Below are 24,658 nucleotides of genomic sequence, written 5' to 3'. Positions count from 1 at the left end.
AGAGTAGCCCAGTTTTACATGGGAGCTGATAGGATGTTTGAAGTCAGTATACTCCCTCAGGCTAACATTGCATCTGCTGTGCAAACTTCAAGACTTTTCTCACACTTCAGCAATGAGGAATGTGAATCATCACCCAGATGAATAATGATTATTCACTACAACCCTTCACTCCCCCAAGACAAGGCATTTCTCTGGATAATTAACATATATATTAATAATATATTATTAATAAAAGCTTTCATTCAGGAAACTGTGCTAAAATCAGAGGAGTATGAAGAATCTGGACTGTTATGGTGGAGTTAGCCTAAGAGGAAACAGAAATACCTGGACTGTGCTGAATCACCATAGTGATCATGAAGAGGGTGACAAATCTCAGGAATCAAGTAAGAATCATTTACAAAGGACAGAAGTCCTACTGAAGACAGTAGGAAAAATAGGAGTATTTGCCTTGGAGTATTGCCATAGAAATGAGGCATAAAATTAAAAGCATATTCCAAACACATTTGGGGTAAGATTTTAAAAAAGAGAAAGTGAAAAATAAGTCCTTTGAAAAGTATTCAAAATTCACACAGAGCAAATTGTCTCTTTCAGCCATATGCATTTCATCTATCTGAATCCCTTTATTTTTAGTTTAAAGGAGGCACTTATTTCAGAACTCCTGTATGATTGAAAGATAATGTAAAGTTCAGAAATAAGGACCTTTGAGCTTTATGTGGACACATTATCCTTTTCTTCCATAACTGCTGAAGAACTATTCATTTGTTTCCTTGGGAAATATGTGAATCGTGTATCTCACTCTTATATGTATTCTTGGAGGGGCCTAATGTTTGAAGTAAATGTACTGCTTAATTTCTAATTTCTACATAACTTTGAAACATCAGAAACAAATTAAAAATTCTAAGCAATTCTATTACCTTCCTGTAAATCTGGGGGGTTAGAAACAGATATTAAAGACATCTTTCAGATGTATATGCTATAAAATAGTTGTACAACCCACCTTTTAGTAAAAGTACTTCAAGTACATTTGCACACACTGTTCCATAGTTAAATGGCCAGTCTGAAAATCACTGAAATTTGTGTTAAATTTGTGTTAAATTTCCTTAAACTATTTAGTAAACATATCCAATATATGCATACTGGTCTAAATGGAAAACTCAGTTCACAATTATAACATACAACATATGAGTAAGAATGACGTGCTGGCTTAGGATCTGCATTAGGTTGTCCTACCTTTGTCTCCATACCCTGGTTTTCCTCATGTATTAGACACAAGTTCTCAATGCAAGGTCATCCAGACTCTGATTTGGTATGAATGAATTTTCTAGTTGCCATTAAACTACTGCAAAAATTCCTGAGGTTTTCTTTTCAAGTATTTTGTATTGCCTTTTCTTTTAAGTTTTGCTTTGGTTGAAAATTAAACTTTTTTAAAAGCTAGCATATGAATTGTTAGAATTATATTAACAATCCTAGATCAATAGTAAGTGTGCATTAAGTACTATTAAAAAAGAATGAAACTTTAGGGCAATATTTATTTCTTAAAAAAGTTTTTTCATTAATTGTAAGCAGCTCGATTATTGGTGGGAAAAGAATTCTTCAAAGATGACTGGGCAATTATGTCCTTGGGACTAGAAAGGAGAAGTTTCAGTGGCTAGAATAATTGGATAGAGAACTGGAATACTTCAGTTTCTGAGTCACAACATCAAAGGAGTAAAAACACAAGCATTTAAGAGAGTAAAAAAAAAGTTCAACAATATTAACAAGGGATATTTCCTTGGCTCAAACCTTCCTGCTAAATTGTAACTTTAGCCTAGACAATTCTAGGACTTCTTGGGGGCTGGTTCATCTGTACTGGTTGGAGGACTACTGGAATCCTGTTGCATGCTTATTACCACCTCTACTCCCACCCTTATACCCTTAGCATACTATTAATCCTTGCTCTTGGGCATTCTGCAAGCACCTGCCAAACTCTGAGATCAACAATGCTTAATGTGGAGGGTGCTGATGTCTGCCTTAAGGCATTGTTTCATGCTGCAGCCAAAGTTGCTGGTGATGCCTTCTATTCCTGCAAAAGCTACTGGCATCAATACCATGGCTTCTTTGTGCTGTCAGTGTCCCAAGGAGATATTTGAGCTTTTACTCAATTGTTAATGACAGGCCTTAAAGACTCAAACATAAACCTGAAGGGGATCAGGGAAAGAAGCTCTGAATGATTAACTCAGTTCTGATTTACGATAATTTCTCTTCTCTTATGCCGGTCTTTGAACCAAATTTTTGCAACCAAGTTTTCTAACTATGATCATATTTTCCCCAGAAGTTCTACATTTCTTTCTCTAGAAATGTCTGAATGCATGAGAAAGCTTAAACTCAAGCAAAAATGTCAGCTCTAGGGAAGACAAAAGCTAAAAAAACTACTAAGGAGTATAGTAGTCAGAAGAAATCTCAGTTTCTAGTGATTGGAAGTAGTTATTTATGGAAAGAAAAAAAAATCCAAATTAAGAAATTTGCAGTTAAGCCATTTCACTTCAGTAGCCTTTGAAACAAAGGAAACTACAAGAAATCTGTATAAATTTTTCTAGACATCTTACCTAACAGAAAAAAGCATATTGCAAAAAAAAAAAATAAATAAAAATTTTGAATTCAAGGTTTGGATTAAAATTAAAATTTATTTAATACTGCATTGAAAATAATTGTTAGTTAAAAATAAAATACTAAATTTATTTTATTCACTGATCATAAACATTAGTTGTCAACCTGAGACTTTATTATGTTAGAGTTCTGTTTTTAACTTAACATTTTCTGTATGGAAAAGTAAAAATTCCTGGTGTACATGACTTTCACTCTGAAAAATATTGATACTACTGCTTGAAACTAACTCCTAAGGACTCTTGGGACTGTGGATGAAAAATGTCACCTACCATATCAGTAAACAAAAGATGTTGCAGCCAACAAGCCCTCAGCCACTGCAGCCACCCCCAACTGTACACCCTGAGGGGATTCAGGATTGAGAAAAACAGGATACTGGCCCTAGATATTTAAGGTGCATATCAAAGGAATGATTTCAATGAGCCCAGACTCTTGCATCTTCCCACAGAAAAGTGCTAAATTCATTAACTTGAGATGTCTGTTTTTTCTTTAATTAGCAGTAATCTTTTGATGTTCTACTACCTGTTTTGTTGCTGTTTGTTTGTTTTCAAAAACTCCTATATATCCTGGCTCCTCCCTTACCTATTCTGAGCAGTCCCCCAGAGCTATCTGAGAGGCAGCCTCCAGGCTAAGTCCTCCAGGAGTCCCCTGAATAAAACATAATTCTCAACTTTTAGGTTGTGCATTTTTTTTTGCAGTGGACACAATACAACATGTAAGAAACAACTTTGAACTTCTCACTGTCTCGTTCAACCTGCTCATAGAATACTTACCCTGACCCTAGAAGAGAACTTGGGAACTTTCCATGATACTTTAGTAGATTTTTTGTAACTAAAATTCTGCTGTCAACTTAAATTTTATTTTTTTTTATTTATGGCTGCGTTGGGTCTTCACTGCTGTGCATGGGCTGTCTCTAACTGCAGCGAGCAGTGGCTACTCTTCGTTGCAGTACATAGGCTTCTCTTGTTGAGGAGCACGGGCTGTAGGCGCCCATTGGGCTTCAGTAGTTATGGCTCACGGACTCACTAGTTGTGTGTATGGGCTTAGGTGCTCCACGGCATGTGGGATATTCCTGGACCAGGGCTTGAACCGGTGTCCCCTGCATTGGCAGGCGGATTCTTAACCACTGCACCACGAGGGAAGCCCTATTGTCAACTTAAATCATGAACACAGCCTTAATAATTAAAATACGAGACCCAGACATTAATTAATTCATGAATTTAAAGTGAAGATTCTCACCTCAATGATCTGAGGTCTGCAACAGCTAGGCAACTGCCCTAGGAGAAGGGGTCATTGTGAACTGTCTTCTAATTTTCTCACTCTGGTGTTTCTCTCATCTCAATCAGCCTTGATCCAGGTGGATCAATTTTATTAATCTTTAAAAAAGCCAGATTTTGGCTTTTTAATTTTTGTATGTTATTTGCACAATTTACTGATTTCCACCCATAATTTATGATTTCCTCCCTTCTACTTATTTTGAGTTTAATTTGATCTTTCATTTCTACCATGTTAATTTGGAATTTTACATCCTTATTTTCTAGTTTGAGCATTTTAACTTTTACAATATAAAGCTAAAATACACCTTTTTTTCGAAACACTTGTTTAGGTAGATACATAGATAGCTAAATACATAGATGCATAGATATAGTTACTAGAAGTTTTCCAATGCTGGGTTTTCATTATCATTCAATTTGAATTGTTTTCTAATTTACCTTGTTACTTCTTATTGAATCTATGGATTATTTATAATTAATTTTATTCCCATATTATTGGGAAACCCTAGGTACCTTTTGTATTGCTTGCTAATTTAATTCAGTTATGGTCAAAGAATCTATTCTGTATAATTTAAATCCTTTAAAATGTCTAAATATATTTGTTTTAGGGTCTTTCATATTGTCTATCTCATTTAGTTTTCCATGTGTTTCAGGAAAACAAAGTATATCTTCATAAGCTGAGTATACTGTTGTATAGTTGTATATACGTGGTCAATTAGGTCAAGGTGGTTGATAATGTTGTCAGAATTTTTACATTTTTATTGATATGTGTCTCCTTATTTTAATTCCTGAAAGAGGAGTGTTTAAAACTTAATTTTGTAAGCAGCTTTTGGCAGGAAAGAGCTCTTTGCAGGAAAGAGTTCTCTGCAGGAAGCCCCTTTGTCTTGTCACTAACCTTAAGTCAGGCAGCCCCATGATCCACACATCTCAGGCCCTAGAACACCTTTCAAATATTTTGATCACACACTACCATGCCTAATATGTTGCTTCTTTCCATAGATCAAAGAAGAATAAATGAAGAATAAGAAATTAACAGATGACCACATCTCTTCCCTAGTTTCCCCTTCAGTAATCTTGTGAACAAACTGTGTGAACAAGATAGAATGTAAAGAAAAATTACCAGAAGTCCATAAGCCTGCAAACAAGTCTGCACACAGTGGGGGATGGTGATGACTCTGACCCCCTATCTCAAAGATTAACTGAGATTACTTCCCTTCTGCCCTTTAAAAACTTTCCTGGCTGAGCAGAATCTTTGGAGGTGGTTTTTGAGGGACACTAAATCCACCATCTCCCCAGACTGCCGGCACAATCAAGCAGTTTTCCTTTCTACCAACATTTCTCTCTCTTGTGTACTGATTTTCAAGCGGTGAGCAGATGGACCTGAATTCAGTAACAATATTTTTACTTGTATTTTTGTTTCATTAGTTCTGCCAACTTTTTCTTTATGTATACATTTAAGCTCTGTTATCAGTGGGTAAACATTAAGGGTTATTATATTTTCTTGATGAGTTGATTGATGCTTTTACCTTTGGGAAGTTTCATTCTTTTATCCTGGTAACATTCTTCGTCTTAAAATCTACTTTATCTGATATTTACATAGAAGCATTCTTATGAATAGTGCTTCCATAAGATATTTTCCATTTTTTTCATTTTACCCTACCTGTAATTTTATATTTAAAGCCTTTCTCTTTTAATAAGCACATAGATTGTCTTTGCTTTTTAATCCAACCATACAATCTCTATTTTTATTTGGAATGTTTAGTCAATTTACATTTTTATGTTTATTAAGGTATTTAGGTTTAAGTCAACCATCTTGCTACTTTTTACTATTTGTCTCATCTGGTTTTTGTTTTCTTGTTCCATTTTTCCTGCATTATTCTGGATTAATCAAGCAATTTTTTAGCATTTCATTTTATTTCATCTATCAGATTTTCAACTTTAAATCTTTGTTTTATTTATTTAGTGTTTGCTGTCTGTATTTTACCAATAATTTTTAACTTAGTCAATGTAACTTCAAGTAAGACTATAAAGCTTCAGGTTTGAAGAACGCTACAACAGTATATACAGATTTAACTCCTTCCAGTTTTTAGCCCTATTGTTGTCATGTATTTTACTTTTGCATAAATTACAAACAACAGAGTACATGTTATTATTTAATCATTAAGTAGGCAATTATTTTTTTTAAAATGGAGAAAAATTTATGTTTTGGCATATTTTTACCCTTTCTGAAAATCTTAATTCCTTCCTGTAGACTTTCCAAACTGTGACTGTTCTCTTCAGTATGAAAAAAACTTTTACATTTCTTGTAATGTGAGTATACTGGTAACAAATTATCTAAGCTTTATTTAAAATAAAACTGTCTTGATTTTACCTGTATTTATAAATATCTATATAAAACAAAGAAAACAGACTTTTGAAATGGTCATTTTCCTCCTAGCCTTTAAAGATGTCATTTCAATACTTTCTAAATGCAAGATATCTGAAGAGATATCAGCATCTGATTCTTCTATTTCCCCTGTATATATTATATATTTTTACAGTAAGTCCTGTACATACAAATGATTTCTGTTCTAAGAGCACATTCGTAAGTCCAGTTTGTTCACAAGTCCAACAAAGTTAGCCTAGGTACCCAGCTAACACAATCAGTTATATAGTACTGTACTATAAAGGTTTATAATAATTTTCACACAAATAAAACATAAAAAACAAACACAAAAAATAAGAAAATAGTTTTAGTCTTACAGTACGGTACCTTGAAAAGTACAGTAGTACAGTACAACAGCTGGCATACAGGGGCTGGCACTGAGTGAACAGGTAAGAAGAGTTACTGACTGGAGCGGGGAGAGGAGGTGGGAGATGGTAGAGCTGAAGGATTGTCAGCAACAGGACACGGAGGGCAAGCTGCAGTTTCACTCATGCCTGACACTGACGGCACAGGTTCTGGTCCCTTGCTGGATTCAATTCTATCTACCCTCTTGAAAAAACGATCCAGTGATATCTGGGTAGTAGCTCTTTTTTTTCTCGTCATAGATGACACGGTAGCACTGAATTGCATTGCGAACAGCTGCTGCAACCATAGTGTACCATTCTATGTTTGGGTCCTGTGCTTCAAAAACTAACAGTGCCTGCTCAAATAAAGAAAATCTCCTTGCCATTTTCTGCATTGTGAATCTCTTCCACTCATCAGTTACTTCTTCCTCCTCTTGTCTCTCTTCATCCTTTCTCTGGGCCTCCAATTCCATCAGGTCTTCATTAGTAAGCTCCTCACGTTGCACAGCAACAGTACTGTACAGTAAAGTACACAAAAGCACAACCACTTGTAGAAGATGCACACACATGACAATGTACACCAGACACGTGAACTAATTTATGTGACTGGACATGTGAACGTACATTCGCATCTTTGGAAGTTCGCAGCTTGAAGGTTCATATGTAGGGGACTTACTGTATTCCTGATTCCTTAAGGATCTGTGCTTCAATTTTTTTCCCCAGCATTTTCACTACAGCGAGCTTATGTATGGTTTTCTAGCTATTTCTAATGCTTGGGCTCTTCTGAGCTTCCTGGTTATGCACAGGTTATTTTGAATTCAAATTTGAAAATTTTTTGGCTTATTTCAAAATACACATACACACATACACATTCTAATCCCTCTGGATTTTTAATTGGACAATAATAAACACTTGATATTACTGAAATCCCACAGGTTGTCAATTATAAACAGATTTTTTAAAATCTGCTTTTTCTCTTGAATTAGCAGTTGTGTTCTTCTACAGGACTCACTTTGTTAATTTTTAACACAATAAATATTGTATTTTTGCTATTTGGTTCTTCTATTTAATTGTCCTCTTTGTCTATTCATTCTTTATTGAATGATCTGCTTCTGTTGATTGCTTTCTCTTGATTATGGTTCCAATTTCCTTGCTTTCTTGCATATTTTACATATTTCTAAATTATATCTCAGACACTGTGTAAAAGAACAGTAGTGAATAATTCACAATCTTTCTGTTCTCTTGGTTATTTCTCAGAGAGTAAAAGTCCTTTCCTCTTTCTATTGGATACAATTATGGTCACTCAGATCCCTCCAAGAACAAAACTGAACTGATTCTGGGCCTTCAGCTATAATTACATTCAATTTATTCATGACCAACATCCAACTTTCTGTGCCATCATCATTTTTAGAATGTCACTATTTGAGTTAGAGAAGGGTGGTTGCCTGGAGTTCCAATGACTTGGCTGATTTCTCCACATGCCTGTAAAGTCTCCTCATTTATGACAAGTCTGCTTCTCTGTCTAACTTTGCCAAGGCTAAGTATCCACATACTGTGTAGAAGCTGCCACATCTCTCTGCCCACTTATAATGGCTCTTTTCAATAATTCAAGTTATTGAAGTTTCCTGGCATGTATCACTCTTTGTTAGCTGTATGGAAAATATATGATTTTTTTTTAACAAAACTTGCTTATCTTATTGTTACCATGGTAGTAATCATCTGTCATGACTTTCTCTATCCTATCTAGAAGTAGAAATCCTTCTTGGGCATCTCTGTTCTTTCTCTTGTCTTGCTAACTGAAGTTTCTGGTCCTTCTCATGTTGCAGTGAGGAGGATAGAGGATGTATTGCACAGGAATTCCTATATGGCTAATAATATCACAAAATGACTTTATGTTCTTTGGTCTCACAGATATATATATAACTTCTTTTTTATTTGAAGTCTTCTTTTTAGGCCAATCATATATTCACACTATAATTCCCACGTAGAGGTTAAGGTTTCTTCAACATTTAATCACGGCACAGCTTTTGAGCTTTTGATTTACAATTGGTCTTGTTTTTCTCTGACAGAGTACTTTTAAGTCAGGATCTGTTTCAAAGTGACTCCATGAGACAGCAACATCATGGTTTCCATGTCTGTTTCTAGGACTCATGCAGCCTTGGCTTACTATTAAAGGAGGGTATGGATGGGATGGCATGGATTATTGCCATCTAAAAACACTTTCTTCTTCTCATGGATCACTTAAATCAGGGTTTTTTTCTTTAGGTTTTTTGTTGTCTGTCAGACACCAATCAACTGTGCTTCAAAGCAGAAATAGAGACACAGAGGTAGAGGACAAACGTATGGATACCAAGGGGGAAAGGGGTGGGGTGGGAGGAACTGGGATTGATGCATATACATTATTGATACTATGTATAAAATAGACAACTGATGGGAACATACTGTGTAGCACAGGGAACACTATCTAATGTACCGTGGAAACCTAAATGGGAGGGAAGTTCAAAAGGGAGGGGATATCTGTATGTGTATGTCTCGTTCACTTTATTGTGCAGAGGAGGCTAACAGAACATTGTGAAGCAGCCATACTCCAATAAAAATTAATTTAAAAAAAGATAAAGGAAGACTGATTTTAACTACAGCTCTTACCTGTCTATTTTAATGCACCTATAGCCATCTACTATCATTTGAATTTTACCTAATTTTTAAGTTTTAGAGGTTTGTCCATGAATTAGCATTATTTTAGATAATCCCAAATTTACTCATCCTACTCCATATTACTCTAGATGCACTGACGCTAATCAACCAGTATGCAACACATATTCTATTTATGAAAAAAGATCATTTTATCTCTCTTCACCTATTCTTCCAATTCTTGAGTTTGAGTATGCTTCAAAAATCTTTATGATAAAATCAGTATGCTTTGTAGGATGGTATTGTTACTGGAATCTAGAGGCTCTAGCATTTGGAAATGTTTCTGCCTTGGTTCTTTGTTGACTTACATGGAACAAGGAATAATTTGGAGTATGGAACTAATAACAAATTATGAAAAACTTTTCTTTCTAACAGAGCTACTTGACTATATATTCTATCTAACAGATCTCACAGATAAAAACAACTAAATAGCCTACATAAAAAGAAAATAAATGTATCTATGAACCAGTTAGGAGTATTTGGAGGTCAAACACATTCACCATATGTATGCCTTGAAACTTGGTATTAGATTAAGCAGAAGAAAACTTCACTGGCAGTTTAAAAACATAAATTCACATGATCTGGGTATTGTAAATAAACAGAAATTATTTCAACAATCATAAGCTCACAGCTGCAAATCAAAAAAACATATACAATAACCATTGAGAGTCAGAAAATTTAAATGAAAACAGAATCAGACATGCAAATATTGTAGGTATCTGAATTACTAGATTCAGAATACATAATAATTATGTGTAAAATACTGTAAAATAAAATAAGGTTAAAACTATTAGTAACAGGCAAAAAACTTTAAAAGTAAACAAAATTTTAGATACACCAAAGTGAGATTTAGGGAACAAAAAATATATCTGAAGGAGTTATCCAGAATTTAATATTGAAGGATAAATAAATGGGAAATGAAGAAGGGTTAATGTGTTTTCCAGAAGTGGAGGAGAGAGAGAGAAGAAATATGAGGGAGCCAATATTGAAGGCAGTTGAAAGAAACCAAAAGCAGAAACTAGGGAAACTTCAACCCATGAAAGGAAGGAAACACAGTGGATGATGTTAATACATTAATTCAGTTTTCACCGTAAGGGAACTACTTAGCCCAAGGCATACAGAATAGCGAGTTTAATAAGAAAGAATCTGTCTTATTGATGTGGGGGATCAGAAGTCAGAATTTCAGGCTTCCAAACCAGTTGGAAAATAAAGAGGAGCAAAGTATTCAGTCAAGGAGGGAACCAAAGAGTAGGACCTTGCAAATCTGTGTGTATACTCCACTCAGTTTGAACTGCATAAGAGGAAGATAAGAGTCCCATTCAGAGGGGGGGGGGGGGGAAGAGATAAATTATTTTAAAGCTGAGAAATGATATAAGCAGCTGCTTTACATTGGGAATCCAGATTTTAGAGTTCAATTCTTGAGAAGTTAAAGGAGTTTGACTTAATTATTCCATTAAAACTCTGGATATGGTCACAATTTAGGAATAAGAATTATATACTAAGACTAAGGTTTTTACCTTAGGAATATGGGCAAAATTGAAATCTATCTTGTCTATGAAAATTTAAAACCAAGCTTCTGCAAGGTCAAGGTTAGCTGTAAGTAATTTAATGCAATGCAACATTCTACAGAGAAAGTTAATAGAATCCAGATTTGCCACATATATCATCTGTAATGTCCAATACACAACAGAAAAATACTAGAAATTTTTTAAAAAGTAAAAAATAACATATAGTAAAAAAAGTTAGTAGAAACAGACTAACAGATAATCCAAATGGTAGAGTTAACATACACAGACTTTAAAGTAATTATTAAAGAATCTGTAGGAAAAATGAAAAATAAATTGGAGGAGGACTTGGGGAAATTTGAGGAAGATATAGAGTCTCTTAAACCAAATGAAAATTCTAAAACTAAGAACTACAATATCTAAAATTAACATTAATTGAATGGGAATATCAGCATTGGCAACAGAAGAAGAATAATCAGTGAATTTGGAGATAAGTCAATATAAATTATCCAAACTTAAATTGATAAAAAAATGAACAAAGTTCTGTGATCTGTGGGTATCAAGTGGGCAATCATATATGTAATTAGAATTCCAGAAGGAAAGGAGAGATAAAGTTGGGGCTGAAAGAATTCAAAGAGATATTGGCTGAAATTTTCCAAATTGGATTAAAAACTTGTCCAAGAATCTCAGCAAACATTAAGCAGAATAAATATGTCACAGTTGGACTGCCAAAAATCAATCACAAAGAGAAAAATCTTAAAGATGCCAAATAAAAGGATACATTATAAACCAGGAAATAAGAATGACAGTTGAAGTTTTGATCATATACAGTGGTAATACATACAAAGCAAGATAATTTGAAGTTTTAAAATGTAGTTTTTAAACATGTTATTCCATTATAACTATATTAAAAGTTAATTTAAAAGTAAATTACATTAAAAGTTAATTTAAAAGCAAATTCCAGGGAATATAAATGATCATTGCTAGGATATCACTGTAACAACTAGTGCTGCTGCTCTCCATATCTGTGGTTTCCTCATCTGCAGATGCAACCAATTGTGGATTGAAAATATCTGGAAAAAGAAAGTTCTAAAAAGTAAAACTTGAATTTGCTGCATACTGGCAACTATTTATATAACATTTACATAGCATTATGTATTGTAAGTAATCAAGAGATTATTTAAAGTATACAGGAGGATGTACATAGGTTGTATGCAAATACTATGCCACTTTATTTTATTTTATTTGTTAATTAATTTTTATTGGAGTATAGTTGATTTACAATGTTGTGTTAGTTTCTGCTGTACAGCAAAGTGAATCAGCTATAGGTACACATATATCCCCTCTTTTTTGGATCTCCTTCGCATTTAGGTCACCACAGAGCACTGAGTAGAGTTCCCTGAGCTATACAGTAGGTTCTCATTAGTTATCTATTTTATACATGTATCGATAGTGTATATATGTCAATCCCAATCTCCCAATTCATCCCAACCACCTCCTTTCCCCCATTGGTGTCCATATGTTTGTTCTCTACATCTGTGTCTCTATTTCTGCTTTGTAAATAAGATCATCTATACCATTTTTCTAGATTCCACACATATGTGTTAATATATGATATTTGTTTTTTTTCTTTTGGACTTACTTCACTCTGTATGACAGCAATGTACAGATTTAATGCAATCCCTATCAAATTACCAATGGCATTTTTTACAGAACTAGAACAGAAAATTTTACAATTTTTATGGAAACACAAAAGACCCCGAATAACCAAAGCAATCTTGAGGAAGGAAAATGGATCTTGAGGAATCAGGGTCCCTGACTTCAGACTATACTACAAAGCTACAGTAATCCAGACAGTATGGTACTGGAACAAAAACAGAAATATAGACCAATGGAACAGGATAGAAAGCCCAGAGATAAACCCATGCACCTATGGTCACCTAATCTATGACAAAGGAGGCAAGGATATATAATGGAGAAAAGACAGTCTCTTCAATAAGTGGTGCTGGGAAAACTGGACAGCTACATGTAAAAGAATGAAATTAGAACACTCCCTCACACCATACACAAAAATAAACTCAAAATGAATTAAAGACCTAAATGTAAGGCCAGACACTATAAAACTCTTAGAGGAAAACATAGGCAGAACACTCTTTGACATAAATCGCAGCAAGATCTTTTTTGAACCACCTCCTAGAGTAATGAAAATAAAAACAAAAGTAAACAACTGGGACCTAATTAAAAGCTTTTGCACACCAAAGGAAACCATAAACAAAACAAAAAGACAACCCTCAGAATGGGAGAAAATATTTGCCAATGAAGCAATTGACAAAGGATTCATCTCCAAAATATGCCATTTTATATAAAGAACTTGAGCATTTATGGATTTTGGTATCCATGGGCTGATCCTGGAACCAATCCCCCACAGATACTGAGGGAATCCCATACATTTGCAGACTAAGCAAATTGTTAGAATTTAAATCTACCAACATAAGCATATAATGGAACAGTAATTCACATAACTTTATATGGTTTATAACAGAATATTATGAAATATATATGTATATGAAAGATACAGTTGGTTTTGAAGTTTAGTTAGTTTTAAAATATAATATCCTTATTAAACTGGGAATGTATGATCTTGCTTTTAAGTATTGTCTAATCTACAAAGTAGTTACCATTGAACAAAAAATGCAGGTAGCTGGAATGACTCTAGATACATTACAACTATTCAATATTTCCATCCTTGTTTGGTAGAAGAAATGATAATATGCCCATTAAATTTTTATAGTATACTAAACTTAAAACTGCTAAGACTATATAATGGGAAATGATGCTATTAAAAAATCAATGAGTGTCCATTATAGTTTAAGATAATTATGAAATTCATAAAGGTATAAGCAAGTATATATGCTTTCTCTTAACCTCAAGTAAAGAATTTTGTGTGGTGAGACATAAATACCTCAACATAATCAGAGATGCCATCTGTGCATATAAATAAATGAAATAATGGTGACTAGTAACCAACAAAAAATATAAAATATTACCAATATACATTAATCTCTTTTATTCAAATATCTTCTCAAAATCATATTTTGTCAAATCAGAATACATATATATGTGTGAAGAAAAGATTGCAATATTTTAAAAACATATGATTATACATTCAATAACAAATTAATGGAACTGGGACAATTTCGTATTGCATAAATATATCAAATATTCCTATAATCAGTTTCAACTTTACGTAGCTATTGTGAAAAAGAGAGAGTCAGTCAATAGAGGTTTGGGTTTCACATAGTAAGTAGCACTACTAGTAGTAACAGATGTACAAATTGTTGCCATGAATATTTATTGAGTATTTTTTATGTGGATTTTATTTTACATATGTGTTATCCACTTCACACATGAGATAATAAAGTTTAATATGAGGCAGCATACAACGTTGCTTTTAGAGCTTAGACCTTGCCTTGTAGAGTCAGTTTAGCCTGCTATGATAGAATACCATGGACTGTGTGGCATAAATAACATTTATTTCTCAGCACTGTTCTGGAGGCTGGGAACTCCAACATTAAGGTACTGGCAGACATGGTACCTGGTGAGAACACCCCTCCTGGTTTGCAGATGGCTTTCTTTTAGTTGTATCTTTACATGGCCAAGAGAGAAATCATCTTTCATGTCTCTTCTTAAAAGGATACAAATTTGGCTCATCAGAGATCTACCCTCATGATCTACAGCTGACCCTTGAACAGCTCAGGGGTTGGGGTGCTGACCCTCCCCACATTCGAAAATCTGAGTATAGCTTTACTGTGGGCCTTCCACATGGTTCCACATCCTCAGATTCATCCAACTGCAGAGCTGTAGTACTGTATGTATTTACTGAAAAAAATCATTGTGTAAGTGGCCCTGCTGCAGTTCAAACCTGTGTTGTTCAAAGTCAACTGTAATTATCTCCTAAATCCCCTGCCTCCTAAACCATCATATTGGGGGTTAAGATTTCAACATATGAATTGGGGGCAGGGCACAGACATTCATTTGGTAACTAACCTGAAACTAAGCCCTAATTCATCCACTTATTGAATACATGAGCATGGACAATTTTCTTAATTCTATATCTCATTTTTCTCATGTGTAAATTGGGAATAACACTAATATGTGCTTGATGGTGTTCTTGTGAGGATTAAAGGAAAAATAGATATAATTTTTGGTAAATAGTAAATAAACAGAATATATCTTTTTTTAATAAAAATTATGGTCACAAATCAAATATAGACATTAAAATAGTCTTATAGGCAATTAAACTCCGTCGGTAGTGGGAGTTTCTTGACATTTATAATTTCTTGACATTTATATCATAAGAAAGGAGGATGGCAGCCTTCATTTGTAGTCACAGAGTCATAAAATAAATTTTGTCTCCCTCAATAGTTCTGAACTCATGAGTTTCATCAATTTTCTTCACAATCAATGTGTTGGAAGCACTTAGCTAGGGGTCTATTTGCTGATCCTGAGGCAAATTGAAAGTGGCTTCAAGCTACATGCATTCAGGCAATCCTCATCTTCTAATAATGCACAAATAACTCTACTGAGCTGAAAAAATCTGATGACGAATCTAATCTTTTCTAACAGTCTGTGCCCATGTGATTATTCAAAGGCATTACTCAACAGTTTAGCTGCTAATGTACAAATCAGAAGATACAAAGATATAACCTGCTATATATATGTTTGTTCAGACATCAAGCAAATGACAGTTCAGATCACTCTGTAAGAAAACATACGACAGATCTTTTACATTATTATGCTTGTTGTATCACTGTATTCTTATCATTTGGCATTTCCTTGAAGGTAGAGAACAGACTTTGATTTTATGTCTACTACTCTTTAGCAGAACAATGAATGTCTTCTCATTCATTGAGAATGAATAAATTAATGTTCACTTTTCCCACGGGATAGTTTGAATTATTTTTTAAATTTTAAATGAGATAAGCATCCCGGATAATGTACAGGAATATAAAGCAACATATGTTATATATATATGGAATTAACTCTAATTCTAGATTTTTTTTGCAGTTTTATTTCTTAACTTAAATAGAAATAATCAAGTCACAGTCTTTCCTCAAGGGAGTTAAAATTAGTTTAAAAGTAATTGCTTAACATAATATCATACTTGATACAACTTGCATTCTCCTAAGAAGTTCCATGACTCCTTTTGTCACTATTTAAGTAATGTTTCCCACCTTATTCCACTAATTTTCTCATGTTCATTTCTTGGTTTTGTTTTGTTTTGTTCTGTTGGCCATGCTGTGTGGCATGTGGGATCTTAGTTCCCTGACCAGGGATAGAACCAGTACCCCCTGCAGTGGAAGTGAGTCCTAACCACTGGATCACCAGGGAATTCCCCCAATTCTTGTTTTTAACAGACTTCATGGAAAGTAGGAAGAGCCCAGTTTTAAGTTGAAAAAATTAGTGAATTTAGTAAATCCACATTAAAGGAATATGACTAGTTAACAATCTTTTCTCCCATGCACAATACTGTAGTCTCCATTTGCCTGAATTATTTGGAGAATTCAACTCTTTACTCTCAATAAGGTGACTGATGAAACATCAGAAACTTAAAGGTGGGAGGTGAAAAGAAGTGAGAAAGGGAAAGGAGAAGACAAGTAGAGAATAAAGAAATATTTTATATTTGTATGTTAGGAAAACAAAAGAATGGCACAATACATTTATTCATTTTCTAGTCATGTCTATTGGACCCAATTGTTCCTAAGTATTTATTTTCTTTAAAGTTTTGTCTTTTCCAAATATTGTCACATTTGTGATGAATGTGAGTTGATTTATAAATAAGTAAAATTCAGTGCATGAACTCAGCATAAAATAGTGAGCAAATGCATTCAGATCTTGTCATTGCTCATAAAGCCTTCAAACTCAGAGGTTACATTTGCCAGAAAAAGAGGAACTGAATGTAATTGCTTTTCAACAGTGAAATAAAATGCTTCCTCTCTAGGACATTTCAGTTTTGTGTGTTGGTGGGCAGTGGGGAGAGGTGACACCATTGTTAAGCTTCTAACTACTGTGAGGAAATTTTCCTAGGGTTAAAAGTATAGTAAGTCAGTCAACAAACAGTATTTGCGGTGAGTTACCACCTGTACTAAACGTGATGTGCCTCCTAGGTTTAATGTTGCATTAACTTCATTTTGCATTAACTTCAAAGCCATTACTGAATTATGGGTCCACGAAAATCCTTTTTGTTTTCTGCTAGCATTTATTTGTAAGATTCTTCTGATTGCATCAAAATTTCCTATGCTGCCTTCCAATAAGGACATTGTTTCAGCTGTGAGAATTTATTAGGAAATATATGATGCTTGCAGTTTTGCAGAAGTTGATTCCCCCCTGTGGACTAATCTCCATTCTGATTTGACTGTAAAAATCCCATAAATTATTTCAATCTCATTTTAGACTGGGACATATTTCATTGATTGGTAATAGCCTAAATTACTTTTTATTGTGATTGTAATGTTTTCTTGTCAAATAGCAGGAAACAGTAAATTATAGAGTAATTTAACAGGTGGAAATATACACAAACAAGAATTGTTAGAAACAAAGATAAACCGTTAGAACAAATTGTAGTCTGCACATACCTAATCAGTTCTTTCATGTCTGTGCCTTACAAAATCAATTCTTTCTTCCACAAAGCTTAATTAATCTGGAATTCTGAACTAATATGCAAAATAAAAACTGTGTTGGGAACCATGGAATCATAAAATTAGAATGCAACAAAATATACCTGATGGCATTTATTTGGGGATGAGAATGCTTTCATTTTAATACCACAAACTCTATATTGAAGGACCAGTACTAAACTATAAATTAGTAAATATCCCTTGGTCTTAAATGAGCTTTTCCACCACAAACTTAGACAAGATAACGTCATCACTCTATGAAAGAGAAGTGGATTTTACACAAGGAATATAATTGCGCTGAGAATATTGTAAGCACAGGGCTTTTGTGCTTAAAATATTCTGTGCACTTCAGATGGAAGCCCTAAGGGATTTCTAGTGGGCTCTAATCAGAAGTGAAAATTTATGAAAATCAGTTTTCTTTCATGGAAAGGCTGAATCTGCAAAACCTCAAAGTTATCTGAGTGGCACTCTTATTTAATCTAACATGAATACTCTATTTCTAAACCTAAATGAGATCCACTTTAATGATCTTAGAAGATACTCTGACTTTTCCAGAATCCAGGAACATAAAGAAAAACATAGTTTTAGAGATTTTCAACAACTCTTTATCCATGGACCTGTCTTTTGAAAATTTTTAAATCATTAAAATTTACTAAATTGGTGAATTAAATTGGCGATAGTTGGTTCCTACATAACCAAATCAGTGAAGAAATGCAAAAATTCGAAACAATGATATGCCAAATACTAAAATATGTTTTATATTGGAAAATGTTGAATGCTTGTATATATGAAAGTGTGTGAATTCATTTGTGTATTTGTATGTCTAAGTAAAATTTAAACTCTTCACTTAAATTTAACATTACATTTTAACCACTAGAATGTATATATTATACTGATATTAAGTTCAGTTAAAATAAATGTACTGTATCATTTTCTCAAGGAAGTAATGGAAATAACATGAGTTTATTAGCCAAAAAGGCCTAGATTCCATCCCTGGATCTAGTATACATTTTTCTTTGTTTTTTGTTTTTTTTCGGTACGCGGACCTCACTGTTGTGGCCTCTCCCGTTGCGGAGCACAGGCTCGAGACGCGCAGGCTCAGCGGAGCACAGGTTCCGGACGCGCAGGCTCAGCGGCCATGGCTCACGGGCCCAGCAGCTCCGCGGCATGTGGGATCTTCCCGGACCGGGGCATGAATCCGTGTCCCCTGCATCGGCAGGCGGACTCTCGACCACTGCGCCACCAGGGAAGCCCTAGTATACATTTTTTATATACTTTGTTTATCGAGTCCTTTTCTACATAAATATAAAATTGGTAGGATAGTACCTATTTTAACTTATGGTGTAAAGATGAAATATAATGTTTACAGTTGCCTTAAATCTTTCCTGAAACAAATAAATAATGCCATAGATTGTTTAGCATAGACTGAACACTCAATAAATTTTAACTAAATTTTAAATTTGATTTCACTGAATCCAAGCTATCAATTTGTAAGACACACTTTATATTCCATTTTAAAAAGGCAAGTAAATAATGATACTAATATATAAAAGTAGTCCATTATGGCATATGTTTTGGTCCCATTAGTTTCTACTTGCTTTAAAATCTCTTCTCTCTCTTCTCAGAGATTTAAAATTTCTTTTGCCTTTGACTTCATTTCAATAACAAAATATACATAGTTTCAACTACTTGTATCTTCCTCTTTTAGGTCTCATAAACCACTTTGCAGTTGAAATGTTTCATTCATGTACAACCTGCTATTATTTTCCATGACTGTCTGCATTCTCTTTTTGTTTCAATGCAAAATCAGTGAAGAGTTTTTTTTTCATTTTAAAATAATTGTTCGAATAATTTTTAATGGAAATTTCACTCAACATGGGAAATGCCAAAAATGCATGTAAGCCAATAGCAGTGGCTACAGTATGAACTCTTCTGATCAAATTGATGCATGCATAGATGATAAGTCATGACTACCATCTGGCCCATAGCAAATATACAATGCTGTTGATTGTAAGTTTCAATTCAATTTTGAAGATTATAAAATGTTAAGTATATTGCATCTTAGAATGGATGACATATAGGATTATTACTGTTGCAAGACATTTAAAACCTATTGAGTTTCTACTATGTTCCGTAAACTCTTAGAACTCTGCATAGCCCTAAGGGTAGATAAAAGAAGAAAACATATTCTGTGACCTAGAGAGGCCAATTAAAATGCCATCATGGCTGTAGCAACACATTCTAATCTCTTATTGAGCTCAAGTCTACCTCGAACTCAATACATCTCCCAATGGAGTTACCACTGGTTTCTATAATTGAGCCTCACTGTTGGTTCTGGCTGTAGGTTTTTTAATGAAAGAACTTTTAAATGGGATAATTCGTTTAGATTATTTTGAATAGTTTCTTCCATATAGCTGGTGTGATGAAATAGCCCTCTTGAGAAGAAGCAATCTAGCCCTTACAATATCTAGTTAAAACTGGGTGAACACAGAACAGTTAGAGCTTCCACTAATCCAGCTATTCAAAAAATACTAACAATTGAACTATGGTCATTCACTTTTTCCTTCATTTAAAAAAAATCCATTGAATCCCTACTATGTGTGAGTCATATTAGGTGCTTCAGATACAGTATAGTTAATGAGCTGGAAACAAAACGTGTTTTGAATATAAAATCCTTGCTAATAATAAAAAGTTGTGAATCTTTTGAACATATACCTTCTATACATTGTGGTAGACCTGAGGTAGCCATGAGTATTTAGGGAAGGATTCAGTAATCTAATCATATTTTTTCAGAGAAGATTTATGGTAAATAATATACTTTAAGGCAACATTAAAGTTCATAGATTTATATATGTATATGTACATATACATGTGCTTTCATATGTTTCATGAAGTTTCAGCAGGGTATGAATTTCATATGGTTAAATCAGACAATGAACACGCAAGTATCTATTAAATCAAGTGTCCTTCACCTGTTCATCCATAAAGGCTGCTTGACATTAATAGACAATATGTTAAAAGGAATGCATTATAGATTATGAGCTGTAATTTACTTAAGCAGAGGTCTGAGTAATATTGGAGCAATATGAGATCTGTAAAATGTGTGTTAATGAACTATTACAGAAGAGAGCAAATAGTTTATGGAAACCAAATGAAATGCTATGCCAATAACAACAACAAAAAAACCCAGAAAAATGAAGGGACAAAATAAAAAGAACAAATTACTATGGGAATATCAAAACAGGTATTAGATGAAAATAATCACCAAACTTCAATAACTGTGAATGATCAAAACAAAGGAAAGGTGGTTTCTCCTTTTAAGTAGTACAGTGATTTGGGTATTATTTGCATGCCATTTATATTTCTCATTCCATATGAACATTTCATATCAAAATAAAAGGTTTCTTTTTTAAAAAATTGTTTAGTCACGCTGTGTGGCATGCAGGATTTTAGTTCCCCAACCAGGGATGGAACCCATGGCCATCCCTTGCAGTGGAAGGGCGGATTCTTAACCACTGGACTGCCAGGGAAGTCCCTAAAAGGTTTCTTATATATATATTTATCCATGTCTATAGCCATCAACAAGGGACAAGTCACACTTATGAGAGAACATATTTAGAATTACTGAAATAGAGCTTAAGTGTATATTTATCTTTCAGGGTTTTACATTGGGGCATCTTATGTGTAGTATCTGAGAGGACCACATAATCAACTAACAGTTCTCCAAAAACTCTAGAAATCAATATGTCTCCTAGAAACAGTTATTTCTTTTTTTTCAAAGGCAAATTTCAATATATCGAGTTAGAAGAGTCTTTATCTGCACCCTTAGCCAATGTCAGACAGATACCATCATTTTTATGTGTTGTGGTCACTGATATTTTTCTGACCGAAAAAGTTGAGGATATTGATAATTAAAAATTGAAAATATTGAAGTTGTAAGGAGAAGTTTTTAGTGTTGCCTCTGGGTATGGGATTACAATGAGCTATTGACATGAAACAAATCATTAAGCAGCATCATGAAAGACACAACCCTGAGCATGTCCCTTAAAGTCTGAGCTTTTCTCTCATAAAATTACACTGACTTGGGGGACTCTAGTTTCCCAGGGTACAAAAATGCCTTAATCCACTAGACCACTACATCATTTATTCCTACACTTCTATGTGTCCAGTAGGTGTTCCTCCAACTGTCTAGCCCACAACATCCATAAAACATAGATGCGTGTCTTTCTCAAAGTGAAGGAGGTTAGCCTGAAATGGCTTATGTTTCATCCTGTTATTACCTCTGTAACTGAAACAAGCAAAGCTACTTTTGGGTTCCAGACTTAGCAGTCAAACTACACTTTAAAAAGCCCTTCAGCAGCATTTTGCCTACTACTTTCCCTTCAAGCTCTAACAATCACATCATCTACTTGATTCATAAATTTTAACTCTTCACTGAGAGTCTGTCCCTTGTTGCTTCTATTGCCCTGAAAGCACTTCTATTGCCCTGAAAAGATTGTTTATCTCTCAGAGCCACCGTGACAGCATAGCTTGAATTTTTTTTCTTTTTTTCTTTTTTAACAAAATTAATGTCACAAAAGCATTTGAACTTCAGTGGATTATAGCAAAATTCCCAATGTCTTTTATAGTGTATTTTCTCATTTTTGCTACCATTTTGGCTTGAAACTTTATTTGGTGTACTTTAATGATTGAGTTCTGGCTGAGATTAAATTTGGCTCTCTGATTTGACACAGAATAAACAACTGTCAAAATAGGAGTTAATTTAGCAGATTTGACTAATGATAGCAGATAAAAAGTTAATCTGTAGCCCCAGATATAAATTTTGACAACATCATTTAAACTTGATTTTTTGTCATAGAAAATTGATATACAAAATATGGAAACCAGAGCGGCCATGAGAACTAGCAAAGATAAATCTCTTTAGGGGGGAAATGCTGAATTTAAATATATTTGCCCAAATAAATACCTTTGAATGATGACAACAAACATAAAGTGCACCACTTCAACAATAATCTATAAATCTATATGCTCAGTAATAAACATCCAGAAGAAGCTAGAAAAAAAATCAGTTAAATATACAGGCATATTAGACAAATGACACTGATCATAAGAATATTTCAAAAGTTTCTTTGGAATCATGTATTCAAACACTTGGAAAATGCAAAAAAAATTTTTACATCCCTTACAAATAAACTTTGAGTAAACTCTTCAAATGATAAAGATTTCATTTGAAATCTCCTAAAGCAGCCCTACCTTGCTGTACAACCATAATTTTTATACAGAGTAAGTCACCTCCATCTCTACATGGCTGTTCTTTAAATATTTTATGGCACTTTGATGTCTATATCTTTTCCATGCCCCCTAGATAAATTAGACTTCTTCAATCATTTGTGTGTATATATGTATATCTATGGTATAGATTATAACTAGCCAAACTACCCTTTCTGACTCTGAAGTACTCTTGCTTGTCAAATTCATCCTAAAACATGGTTTCAAAAATTGAATCAATATTTCATAAATTGCCTGATTAAGTCAACATTCATGGAAAGACAAAAGTAACTGGATCAACAATTAAGAATTTATAGATTTAAAACACTTCAACTGCAAAATTGATATCAAATCATTATGTGCGTCTACAATTGCTCAAGAATCTTACATTTATTTTAAATTTCTCCTTATAAAAAATAGGAAAGAGATCGCTGATTATCTAAAATGTTTTAAAAAATTCACTTCCTTGCTCTAGTGAAACCTGATTCTCTCTGAGGACACTGGTTTCTCTTCTTTGCTCTTGGTCTTGGCAGGTTTTTCTCCCACAGTCTCCATACCACTGTTCTAACTTTTTATTCATTCGTTCATTCATTCTCCCTTCCTTCTCTCTAAAAGCCCTCAGCTCCAATCTAATATCATCAACCTCCCCACATAGTTGCTGATATCTTTGAACCTACTCCCATTTCTCAATCACTTAAGCTCCTGACATTCTTATTTCTTGGTGATTTATATAAACACACAGATGATGCCTTCCATACCTTAACTTCTCAATTCCTTAAATTTTGCTCCATCAATTATCTTACATTTCACCCTTCCTCAGCTTCTTCTCCCCACGGTCATACCCTAGAACTTCTCATTACCAATAACCACATCTCTTTCAAAAAGTTAATTCCATGCATCTCAAAGACCATCAGCTTCCATCTTTCAAGAAAATTCTTTTTCACCTGATTCCAACAATCCTTTCACTCCAACTGAGATTGTTAATTAATTTTTCAAACATTCCTCTTCCCTTTTATGGCCTCTCTCTTCTCCTTAACTAAGTTTAATTTAATAATAAATCATTATAATCATTCTCTTGCATATACCCTAGATTCCCTTTTCCTCTTGGCTGTTCTCAGTTAGCAAAACCACACCCAAGTAATCCAATGCTTGACCTACTCCACATCTATACCTAAGCAGATAAATATGGCTGAAACCACACAAGTGGTTTCACTTTACATTTATGAGTTAACCCTTAAATGAATCACAATTCTGCTGTGCATTCACACTTTATGTCTCTTCCAGTCACTCTTTCAATTTTCTATGACAGGGGTTGCTAAGTATTTTCTTAAAGGACCATGTAGTAAGTATTTTTGGCTTGCAGGGTTTACAGATTCTGTTGTAATTACTCAATCGCCATTGTAGCTTCAAAAAGCCATACATGATATTTAAACAAATGGGCGAGGTTATATTTTAGTAAAAATTGAAATAGACAGTTGGCTTGTGGAGCATAGATTGCCAACCCCTATGCCAAAAGACAATTTCATACCATATCTTCCCTCTCTCCTCAAACCTACAGTACCAGCTCTACCCTCTAACTCAATGGAACAGTTTGCTTTTAACCTCAATGAGAAAATTGAAGCAATCAGAAACAAACATCCATAAAACATCATCATTATATCTACTTAATTTTCAGCATGTGCTTCCATATACTCTGTCTTCCTTTATTTTATAACATGAACTATCCATGTTCCTTTATAAAGCCAATCCCTTTACTTACTGGGAATGCTCTGTTCTCTCTCTAGTTCTTAAAGACATCTCTCATCACTTACCTTTCAACTCATGAAGTTGA

Source organism: Phocoena phocoena, chromosome 4, assembly GCF_963924675.1.
Source record: "Phocoena phocoena chromosome 4, mPhoPho1.1, whole genome shotgun sequence".
Taxonomy (NCBI): Eukaryota; Metazoa; Chordata; class Mammalia; order Artiodactyla; family Phocoenidae; genus Phocoena; species Phocoena phocoena.
This window is presented reverse-complemented; position numbering follows the sequence as displayed.